Source organism: Petromyzon marinus, chromosome 23 (assembly GCF_048934315.1).
Source record: "Petromyzon marinus isolate PM22_M1 ecotype Great Lakes invasive population chromosome 23, UKy_Petmar_22M1.pri1.0, whole genome shotgun sequence".
Classification (NCBI taxonomy): domain Eukaryota; kingdom Metazoa; phylum Chordata; class Hyperoartia; order Petromyzontiformes; family Petromyzontidae; genus Petromyzon; species Petromyzon marinus.
In genome coordinates this window covers 13,222,501-13,232,500 of record NC_133689.1, presented here as the reverse complement: position 1 = coordinate 13,232,500, position 10,000 = coordinate 13,222,501, and the positions used below count along the sequence as shown (strand labels likewise).

General features: G+C 45.6%; 11 non-coding genes and 12 pseudogenes across 11 annotated transcripts; all 23 read left to right on the top strand.

Annotated features, from left to right (window-relative positions):
* Positions 1-83: 83 nt before the first annotated feature.
* On the top strand, positions 84-202 carry LOC142928451 (5S ribosomal RNA; annotated as a pseudogene).
* A 431-nt stretch (positions 203-633) lies between these two features.
* LOC142927580 (5S ribosomal RNA) lies at positions 634-752 on the top strand. Its single transcript, XR_012944504.1, has one exon. It is a non-coding gene; the product is annotated as a 5S ribosomal RNA (ribosomal RNA).
* Positions 753-1,005: 253 nt separating this feature from the next.
* On the top strand, positions 1,006-1,124 carry LOC142928348 (5S ribosomal RNA; annotated as a pseudogene).
* Positions 1,125-1,551: 427 nt separating this feature from the next.
* LOC142928397 (5S ribosomal RNA) lies at positions 1,552-1,670 on the top strand (annotated as a pseudogene).
* Positions 1,671-1,922: 252 nt separating this feature from the next.
* On the top strand, positions 1,923-2,041 carry LOC142926213 (5S ribosomal RNA). The gene has a single exon (XR_012943138.1). It is a non-coding gene; the product is annotated as a 5S ribosomal RNA (ribosomal RNA).
* A 431-nt stretch (positions 2,042-2,472) lies between these two features.
* On the top strand, positions 2,473-2,591 carry LOC142927579 (5S ribosomal RNA). The gene has a single exon (XR_012944503.1). It is a non-coding gene; the product is annotated as a 5S ribosomal RNA (ribosomal RNA).
* Positions 2,592-2,844: 253 nt separating this feature from the next.
* LOC142925873 (5S ribosomal RNA) lies at positions 2,845-2,963 on the top strand. The gene has a single exon (XR_012942796.1). It is a non-coding gene; the product is annotated as a 5S ribosomal RNA (ribosomal RNA).
* A 253-nt stretch (positions 2,964-3,216) lies between these two features.
* Positions 3,217-3,335, top strand: LOC142928347 (5S ribosomal RNA; annotated as a pseudogene).
* A 423-nt stretch (positions 3,336-3,758) lies between these two features.
* LOC142928396 (5S ribosomal RNA) lies at positions 3,759-3,877 on the top strand (annotated as a pseudogene).
* Positions 3,878-4,130: 253 nt separating this feature from the next.
* LOC142928346 (5S ribosomal RNA) lies at positions 4,131-4,249 on the top strand (annotated as a pseudogene).
* Positions 4,250-4,680: 431 nt separating this feature from the next.
* Positions 4,681-4,799, top strand: LOC142928395 (5S ribosomal RNA; annotated as a pseudogene).
* Positions 4,800-5,051: 252 nt separating this feature from the next.
* Positions 5,052-5,170, top strand: LOC142926211 (5S ribosomal RNA). Its single transcript, XR_012943136.1, has one exon. It is a non-coding gene; the product is annotated as a 5S ribosomal RNA (ribosomal RNA).
* Positions 5,171-5,601: 431 nt separating this feature from the next.
* On the top strand, positions 5,602-5,720 carry LOC142927577 (5S ribosomal RNA). The gene has a single exon (XR_012944501.1). It is a non-coding gene; the product is annotated as a 5S ribosomal RNA (ribosomal RNA).
* Positions 5,721-5,973: 253 nt separating this feature from the next.
* LOC142925872 (5S ribosomal RNA) lies at positions 5,974-6,092 on the top strand. Its single transcript, XR_012942795.1, has one exon. It is a non-coding gene; the product is annotated as a 5S ribosomal RNA (ribosomal RNA).
* Positions 6,093-6,345: 253 nt separating this feature from the next.
* On the top strand, positions 6,346-6,464 carry LOC142928345 (5S ribosomal RNA; annotated as a pseudogene).
* A 423-nt stretch (positions 6,465-6,887) lies between these two features.
* Positions 6,888-7,006, top strand: LOC142928393 (5S ribosomal RNA; annotated as a pseudogene).
* A 252-nt stretch (positions 7,007-7,258) lies between these two features.
* LOC142926210 (5S ribosomal RNA) lies at positions 7,259-7,377 on the top strand. Its single transcript, XR_012943135.1, has one exon. It is a non-coding gene; the product is annotated as a 5S ribosomal RNA (ribosomal RNA).
* Positions 7,378-7,629: 252 nt separating this feature from the next.
* Positions 7,630-7,748, top strand: LOC142928344 (5S ribosomal RNA; annotated as a pseudogene).
* Positions 7,749-8,179: 431 nt separating this feature from the next.
* LOC142928404 (5S ribosomal RNA) lies at positions 8,180-8,298 on the top strand (annotated as a pseudogene).
* Positions 8,299-8,550: 252 nt separating this feature from the next.
* Positions 8,551-8,669, top strand: LOC142926209 (5S ribosomal RNA). Its single transcript, XR_012943134.1, has one exon. It is a non-coding gene; the product is annotated as a 5S ribosomal RNA (ribosomal RNA).
* Positions 8,670-9,100: 431 nt separating this feature from the next.
* On the top strand, positions 9,101-9,219 carry LOC142927576 (5S ribosomal RNA). Its single transcript, XR_012944500.1, has one exon. It is a non-coding gene; the product is annotated as a 5S ribosomal RNA (ribosomal RNA).
* Positions 9,220-9,472: 253 nt separating this feature from the next.
* LOC142926395 (5S ribosomal RNA) lies at positions 9,473-9,591 on the top strand. The gene has a single exon (XR_012943320.1). It is a non-coding gene; the product is annotated as a 5S ribosomal RNA (ribosomal RNA).
* Positions 9,592-9,842: 251 nt separating this feature from the next.
* LOC142928343 (5S ribosomal RNA) lies at positions 9,843-9,961 on the top strand (annotated as a pseudogene).
* Positions 9,962-10,000: the final 39 nt, after the last annotated feature.

Here is a 10,000-nt window from a genome sequence, read left to right as displayed (position 1 = left end):
TTCACGAGCGATGACCTCCAGGAGTATAGTTGAATGTTGATTGTTTTATACATATGAGTGTTCGACAGGTCTCTGCAAGCACGGCCTACGACCAGATCACCCTGAATGCGCCCGATCTCGTCTGATCTCGGAAGATAAGCATGGTCGAGCCTGGTTAGTACTTGGATGAGAGACTGCCTGCGAATATCAGGTGATGTAGGCTTTTGCATTGTTGTATCTGGATGGGTCGCTTTTTACACTTCGACTCATCCAGTGAGTGCACCTGCCAATTTCACGTCGATATGGTGTACTGCATTGGGATCAATATTTTTTGTAATATAATGTTTGATGCCACTCTTTCGGGGCTCAACCAGGAGCTCAGAAACAGGTCCCTGCAGAGTGGGCTGGTAGGACAAGTCTCTGCGCTATCTATTACTGATTTTATACACCCAACAGCACGAGATTTCACTTCGTTAAAGTATTGAAAGGGGACGGACGGAAGGACGGACACATTAATCTATTGCAGGCTGGTACACTCAGTTTACAACTTCGTTTCTACCAGTATAAAGGTTTTTTGAGCGATGACCTCCAGAAGTATAGTTGAATGTTGATTGTTTAATACATCTGAATGTGCGACAGGCCTTGCCAAGCATGGCCTACGACCATCTCACCCTGAATGCGCCCGAACTCGTCTGATCTCGGAAGCTAAGCAGAGTCGAGCCTGGTTAGTACTTGGATGGGAGACTGCCGGGGAATACCAGGTGTTGTAGGCTTTTGCATTGTTGTATCTGGATGGGTCGCTTTTTACACTTCGACTCATCCAGTTAGTGCACCTGCAAATTTCACGTCGATATGGTGTACTGCATTGTGATAAATATTTTTTGTAAAATACTGTTTAATGCCACTCTTTCGGGGCTAAACCAGGAGCTCAGAATAAACGTTTTCACGAGCGATGACCTCCAGAAGTATAGTTGAATGTTGATTTTTTTTATACATATGAGTGTTCGACAGCTCTCTGCAAGCACGGCCTACGTCCATATCACCCTGAATGCGCCCGATCTCGTCTGATCTCGGAAGCTAAGCATGGTCGAGACTGGTTAGTATTTGGATGGGAGACTGCCTGGGAATACCAGGTTTTGTAGGCTTTTGCATTGTTGTATCTGGATGGGTCGCTTTTTACACTTCGACTCATCCAGTGAGTGCACCTGCCAATTTCACGTCGATATGGTGTACTGCATTGGGATCAATATTTTTTGTAATATAATGTTTGATGCCACTCTTTCGGGGCTCAACCAGGAGCTCAGAAACAGGTCCCTGCAGAGTGGGCTGGTAGGACAAGTCTCTGCGCTGTCTATTACTGATTTTATACACCCAACAGCACGAGATTTCACTTCGTTAAAGTATTGAAAGGGGACGGACGGACGGACACATTAATCTATTGCAGGCTGGTACACTCAGTTTACAACTTCGTTTCTACCAGTATAAAGGTTTTTTGAGCGATGACCTCCAGAAGTATAGTTGAATGTTGATTGTTTTATACATCAGAATGTGCGACAGGTCTTTCCAAGCATGGCCTACGACCATCTCACCCTGAATGCGCCCGATCTCGTCTGATCGCCGAAGCTAAGCAGAGTCGAGCCTGGTTAGTACTTGGATGGGAGACTGCCTCGGAATACCAGGTGTTGTAGGCTTTTGCATTGTTGTATCTGGATGGGTCGCTTTTTACACTTCGACTCATCCAGTTAGTGCACCTGCCAATTTCACGTCGATTTGGTGTACTGCATTGGGATCAATATTTTTTGTAAAATACTGTTTGATGCCACTCTTTCGGGGCTAAACCAGGAGCTCAGAATAAACGTTTTCACGAGCGATGACCTCCAGGAGTATAGTTGAATGTTGATTGTGTTATACATATGAGTGTTCGACAGGTCTCTGCAAGCACGGCCTACGACCAGATCACCCTGAATGCGCCCGATCTCGTCTGATCTCGGAAGCTAAGCATGGTCGAGCCTGGTTAGTACTTGGATGGGAGACTGCCTGGGAATACCAGGTGTTGTAGGCTTTTGCATTGTTGTATCTGGATGGGTCGCTTTTTACACTTCGACTCATCCAGTGAGTGCACCTGCCAATTTCACGTCGATATGGTGTACTGCATTGGGATCAATATTTTTTGTAATATAATGTTTGATGCCACTCTTTCGGGGCTCAACCAGGAGCTCAGAAACAGGTCCCTGCAGAGTGGGCTGGTAGGACAAGTCTCTGCGCTATCTATTACTGATTTTATACACCCAACAGCACGAGATTTCACTTCGTTAAAGTATTGAAAGGGGACGGACGGAAGGACGGACACATTAATCTATTGCAGGCTGGTACACTCAGTTTACAACTTCGTTTCTACCAGTATAAAGGTTTTTTGAGCGATGACCTCCAGAAGTATAGTTGAATGTTGATTGTTTAATACATCTGAATGTGCGACAGGCCTTGCCAAGCATGGCCTACGACCATCTCACCCTGAATGCGCCCGAACTCGTCTGATCTCGGAAGCTAAGCAGAGTCGAGCCTGGTTAGTACTTGGATGGGAGACTGCCGGGGAATACCAGGTGTTGTAGGCTTTTGCATTGTTGTATCTGGATGGGTCGCTTTTTACACTTCGACTCATCCAGTTAGTGCACCTGCAAATTTCACGTCGATATGGTGTACTGCATTGTGATCAATATTTTTTGTAAAATACTGTTTGATGCCACTCTTTCGGGGCTAAACCAGGAGCTCAGAATAAACGTTTTCACAAGCGATGACCTCCAGGAGTATAGTTGAATGTTGATTTTTTTTATACATATGAGTGTTCGACAGGTCTCTGCAAGCACGGCCTACGACCATATCACCCTGAATGTGCCCGATCTCGTCTGATCTCGGAAGCTAAGCATGGTCGAGCCTGGTTAGTACTTGGATGGGAGACTGCCTGGGAATACCAGGTGTTGTAGGCTTTTGCATTGTTGTATCTGGATGGGTCGCTTTTTACACTTCGACTCATCCAGTTAGTGCACCTGCCAATTTCACGTCGATATGGTGTACTGCATTGGGATCAATATTTTTTGTAAAATACTGTTTGATGCCACTCTTTCGGGGCTAAACCAGGAGCTCAGAATAAACGTTTTCACGAGCGATGACCTCCAGAAGTATAGTTGAATGTTGATTTTTTTTATACATATGAGTGTTCGACAGCTCTCTGCAAGCACGGCCTACGTCCATATCACCCTGAATGCGCCCGATCTCGTCTGATCTCGGAAGCTAAGCATGGTCGAGACTGGTTAGTATTTGGATGGGAGACTGCCTGGGAATACCAGGTTTTGTAGGCTTTTGCATTGTTGTATCTGGATGGGTCGCTTTTTACACTTCGACTCATCCAGTGAGTGCACCTGCCAATTTCACGTCGATATGGTGTACTGCATTGGGATCAATATTTTTTGTAATATAATGTTTGATGCCACTCTTTCGGGGCTCAACCAGGAGCTCAGAAACAGGTCCCTGCAGAGTGGGCTGGTAGGACAAGTCTCTGCGCTGTCTATTACTGATTTTATACACCCAACAGCACGAGATTTCACTTCGTTAAAGTATTGAAAGGTGACGGACGGACACATTAATCTATTGCAGGCTGGTACACTCAGTTTATAACTTCGTTTCTACCAGTATAAAGGTTTTTTGAGCGATGACCTCCAGAAGTATAGTTGAATGTTGATTGTTTTATACATCTGAATGTGCGACAGGTCTTTCCAAGCATGGCCTACGACCATCTCACCCTGAATGCGCCCGATCTCGTCTGATCGCCGAAGCTAAGCAGAGTCGAGCCTGGTTAGTACTTGGATGGGAGACTGCCTCGGAATACCAGGTGTTGTAGGCTTTTGCATTGTTGTATCTGGATGGGTCGCTTTTTACACTTCGACTCATCCAGTTAGTGCACCTGCCAATTTCACGTCGATTTGGTGTACTGCATTGGGATCAATATTTTTTTGTAAAATACTGTTTGATGCCACTCTTTCGGGGCTAAACCAGGAGCTCAGAATAAACGTTTTCACGAGCGATGACCTCCAGGAGTATAGTTGAATGTTGATTGTTTTATACATATGAGTGTTCGACAGGTCTCTGCAAGCACGGCCTACGTCCATATCACCCTGAATGCGCCCGATCTCGTCTGATCTCGGAAGCTAAGCATGGTCGAGACTGGTTAGTATTTGGATGGGAGACTGCCTGGGAATACCAGGTTTTGTAGGCTTTTGCATTGTTGTATCTGGATGGGTCGCTTTTTACACTTCGACTCATCCAGTGAGTGCACCTGCCAATTTCACGTCGATATGGTGTACTGCATTGGGATCAATATTTTTTGTAATATAATGTTTGATGCCACTCTTTCGGGGCTCAACCAGGAGCTCAGAAACAGGTCCCTGCAGAGTGGGCTGGTAGGACAAGTCTCTGCGCTGTCTATTACTGATTTTATACACCCAACAGCACGAGATTTCACTTCGTTAAAGTATTGAAAGGGGACGGACGGACGGACGGAAACATTAATCTATTGCAGGCTGGTACACTCAGTTTACAACTTCGTTTCTACCAGTATAAAGGTTTTTTGAGCGATGACCTCCAGAAGTATAGTTGAATGTTGATTGTTTTATACATCAGAATGTGCGACAGGTCTTTCCAAGCATGGCCTACGACCATCTCACCCTGAATGCGCCCGATCTCGTCTGATCGCCGAAGCTAAGCAGAGTCGAGCCTGGTTAGTACTTGGATGGGAGACTGCCTCGGAATACCAGGTGTTGTAGGCTTTTGCATTGTTGTATCTGGATGGGTCGCTTTTTACACTTCGACTCATCCAGTTAGTGCACCTGCCAATTTCACGTCGATTTGGTGTACTGCATTGGGATCAATATTTTTTGTAAAATACTGTTTGATGCCACTCTTTCGGGGCTAAACCAGGAGCTCAGAATAAACGTTTTCACGAGCGATGACCTCCAGGAGTATAGTTGAATGTTGATTGTGTTATACATATGAGTGTTCGACAGGTCTCTGCAAGCACGGCCTACGACCAGATCACCCTGAATGCGCCCGATCTCGTCTGATCTCGGAAGCTAAGCATGGTCGAGCCTGGTTAGTACTTGGATGGGAGACTGCCTGGGAATACCAGGTGTTGTAGGCTTTTGCATTGTTGTATCTGGATGGGTCGCTTTTTACACTTCGACTCATCCAGTGAGTGCACCTGCCAATTTCACGTCGATATGGTGTACTGCATTGGGATCAATATTTTTTGTAATATAATGTTTGATGCCACTCTTTCGGGGCTCAACCAGGAGCTCAGAAACAGGTCCCTGCAGAGTGGGCTGGTAGGACAAGTCTCTGCGCTATCTATTACTGATTTTATACACCCAACAGCACGAGATTTCACTTCGTTAAAGTATTGAAAGGGGACGGACGGAAGGACGGACACATTAATCTATTGCAGGCTGGTACACTCAGTTTACAACTTCGTTTCTACCAGTATAAAGGTTTTTTGAGCGATGACCTCCAGAAGTATAGTTGAATGTTGATTGTTTAATACATCTGAATGTGCGACAGGCCTTGCCAAGCATGGCCTACGACCATCTCACCCTGAATGCGCCCGAACTCGTCTGATCTCGGAAGCTAAGCAGAGTCGAGCCTGGTTAGTACTTGGATGGGAGACTGCCGGGGAATACCAGGTGTTGTAGGCTTTTGCATTGTTGTATCTGGATGGGTCGCTTTTTACACTTCGACTCATCCAGTTAGTGCACCTGCAAATTTCACGTCGATATGGTGTACTGCATTGTGATCAATATTTTTTGTAAAATACTGTTTGATGCCACTCTTTCGGGGCTAAACCAGGAGCTCAGAATAAACGTTTTCACAAGCGATGACCTCCAGGAGTATAGTTGAATGTTGATTTTTTTTATACATATGAGTGTTCGACAGGTCTCTGCAAGCACGGCCTACGACCATATCACCCTGAATGTGCCCGATCTCGTCTGATCTCGGAAGCTAAGCATGGTCGAGCCTGGTTAGTACTTGGATGGGAGACTGCCTGGGAATACCAGGTGTTGTAGGCTTTTGCATTGTTGTATCTGGATGGGTCGCTTTTTACACTTCGACTCATCCAGTTAGTGCACCTGCCAATTTCACGTCGATATGGTGTACTGCATTGGGATCAATATTTTTTGTAAAATACTGTTTGATGCCACTCTTTCGGGGCTAAACCAGGAGCTCAGAATAAACGTTTTCACGAGCGATGACCTCCAGAAGTATAGTTGAATGTTGATTTTTTTTATACATATGAGTGTTCGACAGCTCTCTGCAAGCACGGCCTACGTCCATATCACCCTGAATGCGCCCGATCTCGTCTGATCTCGGAAGCTAAGCATGGTCGAGACTGGTTAGTATTTGGATGGGAGACTGCCTGGGAATACCAGGTTTTGTAGGCTTTTGCATTGTTGTATCTGGATGGGTCGCTTTTTACACTTCGACTCATCCAGTGAGTGCACCTGCCAATTTCACGTCGATATGGTGTACTGCATTGGGATCAATATTTTTTGTAATATAATGTTTGATGCCACTCTTTCGGGGCTCAACCAGGAGCTCAGAAACAGGTCCCTGCAGAGTGGGCTGGTAGGACAAGTCTCTGCGCTGTCTATTACTGATTTTATACACCCAACAGCACGAGATTTCACTTCGTTAAAGTATTGAAAGGGGACGGACGGACACATTAATCTATTGCAGGCTGGTACACTCAGTTTACAACTTCGTTTCTACCAGTATAAAGGTTTTTTGAGCGATGACCTCCAGAAGTATAGTTGAATGTTGATTGTTTTATACATCTGAATGTGCGACAGGTCTTTCCAAGCATGGCCTACGACCATCTCACCCTGAATGCGCCCGATCTCGTCTGATCGCCGAAGCTAAGCAGAGTCGAGCCTGGTTAGTACTTGGATGGGAGACTGCCTCGGAATACCAGGTGTTGTAGGCTTTTGCATTGTTGTATCTGGATGGGTCGCTTTTTACACTTCGACTCATCCAGTTAGTGCACCTGCCAATTTCACGTCGATTTGGTGTACTGCATTGGGATCAATATTTTTTGTAAAATACTGTTTGATGCCACTCTTTCGGGGCTAAACCAGGAGCTCAGAATAAACGTTTTCACGAGCGATGACCTCCAGGAGTATAGTTGAATGTTGATTGTTTTATACATATGAGTGTTCGACAGGTCTCTGCAAGCACGGCCTACGACCAGATCACCCTGAATGCGCCCGATCTCGTCTGATCTCGGAAGCTAAGCATGGTCGAGCCTGGTTAGTACTTGGATGGGAGACTGCCTGGGAATACCAGGTGTTGTAGGCTTTTGCATTGTTGTATCTGGATGGGTCGCTTTTTACACTTCGACTCATCCAATTAGTGCACCTGCCAATTTCACGTCGATATGGTGTACTGCATTGGGATCAATATTTTTTGTAAAATACTGTTTGATGCCACTCTTTCGGGGCTAAACCAGGAGCTCAGAATAAACGTTTTCACGAGCGATGACCTCCAGGAGTATAGTTGAATGTTGATTGTTTTATACATATGAGTGTTCGACAGCTCTCTGCAAGCACGGCCTACGTCCATATCACCCTGAATGCGCCCGATCTCGTCTGATCTCGGAAGCTAAGCATGGTCGAGACTGGTTAGTATTTGGATGGGAGACTGCCTGGGAATACCAGGTTTTGTAGGCTTTTGCATTGTTGTATCTGGATGGGTCGCTTTTTACACTTCGACTCATCCAGTGAGTGCACCTGCCTATTTCACGTCGATATGGTGTACTGCATTGGGATCAATATTTTTTGTAATATAATGTTTGATGCCACTCTTTCGGGGCTCAACCAGGAGCTCAGAAACAGGTCCCTGCAGAGTAGGCTGGTAGGACAAGTCTCTGCGCTGTCTATTACTGATTTTATACACCCAACAGCACGAGATTTCACTTCGTTAAAGTATTGAAAGGGGACGGACGGACGGACGGACACATTAATCTATTGCAGGCTGGTACACTCAGTTTACAACTTCGTTTCTACCAGTATAAAGGTTTTTTGAGCGATGACCTCCAGAAGTATAGTTGAATGTTGATTGTTTTATACATCTGAATGTGCGACAGGTCTTTCCAAGCATGGCCTACGACCATCTCACCCTGAATGCGCCCGATCTCGTCTGATCGCCGAAGCTAAGCATGGTCGAGCCTGGTTAGTACTTGGATGGGAGACTGCCTCGGAATACCAGGTGTTGTAGGCTTTTGCATTGTTGTATCTGGATGGGTCGCTTTTTACACTTCGACTCATCCAGTTAGTGCACCTGCCAATTTCACGTCGATTTGGTGTACTGCATTGGGATCAATATTTTTTGTAAAATACTGTTTGATGCCACTCTTTCGGGGCTAAACCAGGAGCTCAGAATAAACGTTTTCACGAGCGATGACCTCCAGGAGTATAGTTGAATGTTGATTGTGTTATACATATGAGTGTTCGACAGGTCTCTGCAAGCACGGCCTACGACCAGATCACCCTGAATGCGCCCGATCTCGTCTGATCTCGGAAGCTAAGCATGGTCGAGCCTGGTTAGTACTTGGATGGGAGACTGCCTGGGAATACCAGGTGTTGTAGGCTTTTGCATTGTTGTATCTGGATGGGTCGCTTTTTACACTTCGACTCATCCAGTGAGTGCACCTGCCAATTTCACGTCGATATGGTGTACTGCATTGGGATCAATATTTTTTGTAATATAATGTTTGATGCCACTCTTTCGGGGCTCAACCAGGAGCTCAGAAACAGGTCCCTGCAGAGTGGGCTGGTAGGACAAGTCTCTGCGCTATCTATTACTGATTTTATACACCCAACAGCACGAGATTTCACTTCGTTAAAGTATTGAAAGGGGACGGACGGAAGGACGGACACATTAATCTATTGCAGGCTGGTACACTCAGTTTACAACTTCGTTTCTACCAGTATAAAGGTTTTTTGAGCGATGACCTCCAGAAGTATAGTTGAATGTTGATTGTTTAATACATCTGAATGTGCGACAGGCCTTGCCAAGCATGGCCTACGACCATCTCACCCTGAATGCGCCCGAACTCGTCTGATCTCGGAAGCTAAGCAGAGTCGAGCCTGGTTAGTACTTGGATGGGAGACTGCCGGGGAATACCAGGTGTTGTAGGCTTTTGCATTGTTGTATCTGGATGGGTCGCTTTTTACACTTCGACTCATCCAGTTAGTGCACCTGCAAATTTCACGTCGATATGGTGTACTGCATTGTGATCAATATTTTTTGTAAAATACTGTTTGATGCCACTCTTTCGGGGCTAAACCAGGAGCTCAGAATAAACGTTTTCACAAGCGATGACCTCCAGGAGTATAGTTGAATGTTGATTTTTTTTATACATATGAGTGTTCGACAGGTCTCTGCAAGCACGGCCTACGACCATATCACCCTGAATGTGCCCGATCTCGTCTGATCTCGGAAGCTAAGCATGGTCGAGCCTGGTTAGTACTTGGATGGGAGACTGCCTGGGAATATCAGGTGTTGTAGGCTTTTGCATTGTTGTATCTGGATGGGTCGCTTTTTACACTTCGACTCATCCAGTTAGTGCACCTGCCAATTTCACGTCGATATGGTGTACTGCATTGGGATCAATATTTTTTGTAAAATACTGTTTGATGCCACTCTTTCGGGCTAAACCAGGAGCTCAGAATAAACGTTTTCACGAGCGATGACCTCCAGGAGTATAGTTGAATGTTGATTGTTTTATACATATGAGTGTTCGACAGCTCTCTGCAAGCACGGCCTACGTCCATATCACCCTGAATGCGCCCGATCTCGTCTGATCTCGGAAGCTAAGCATGGTCGAGACTGGTTAGTATTTGGATGGGAGACTGCCTGGGAATACCAGGTTTTGTAGGCTTTTGCATTGTTGTATCTGGATGGGTCGCTTTTTACACTT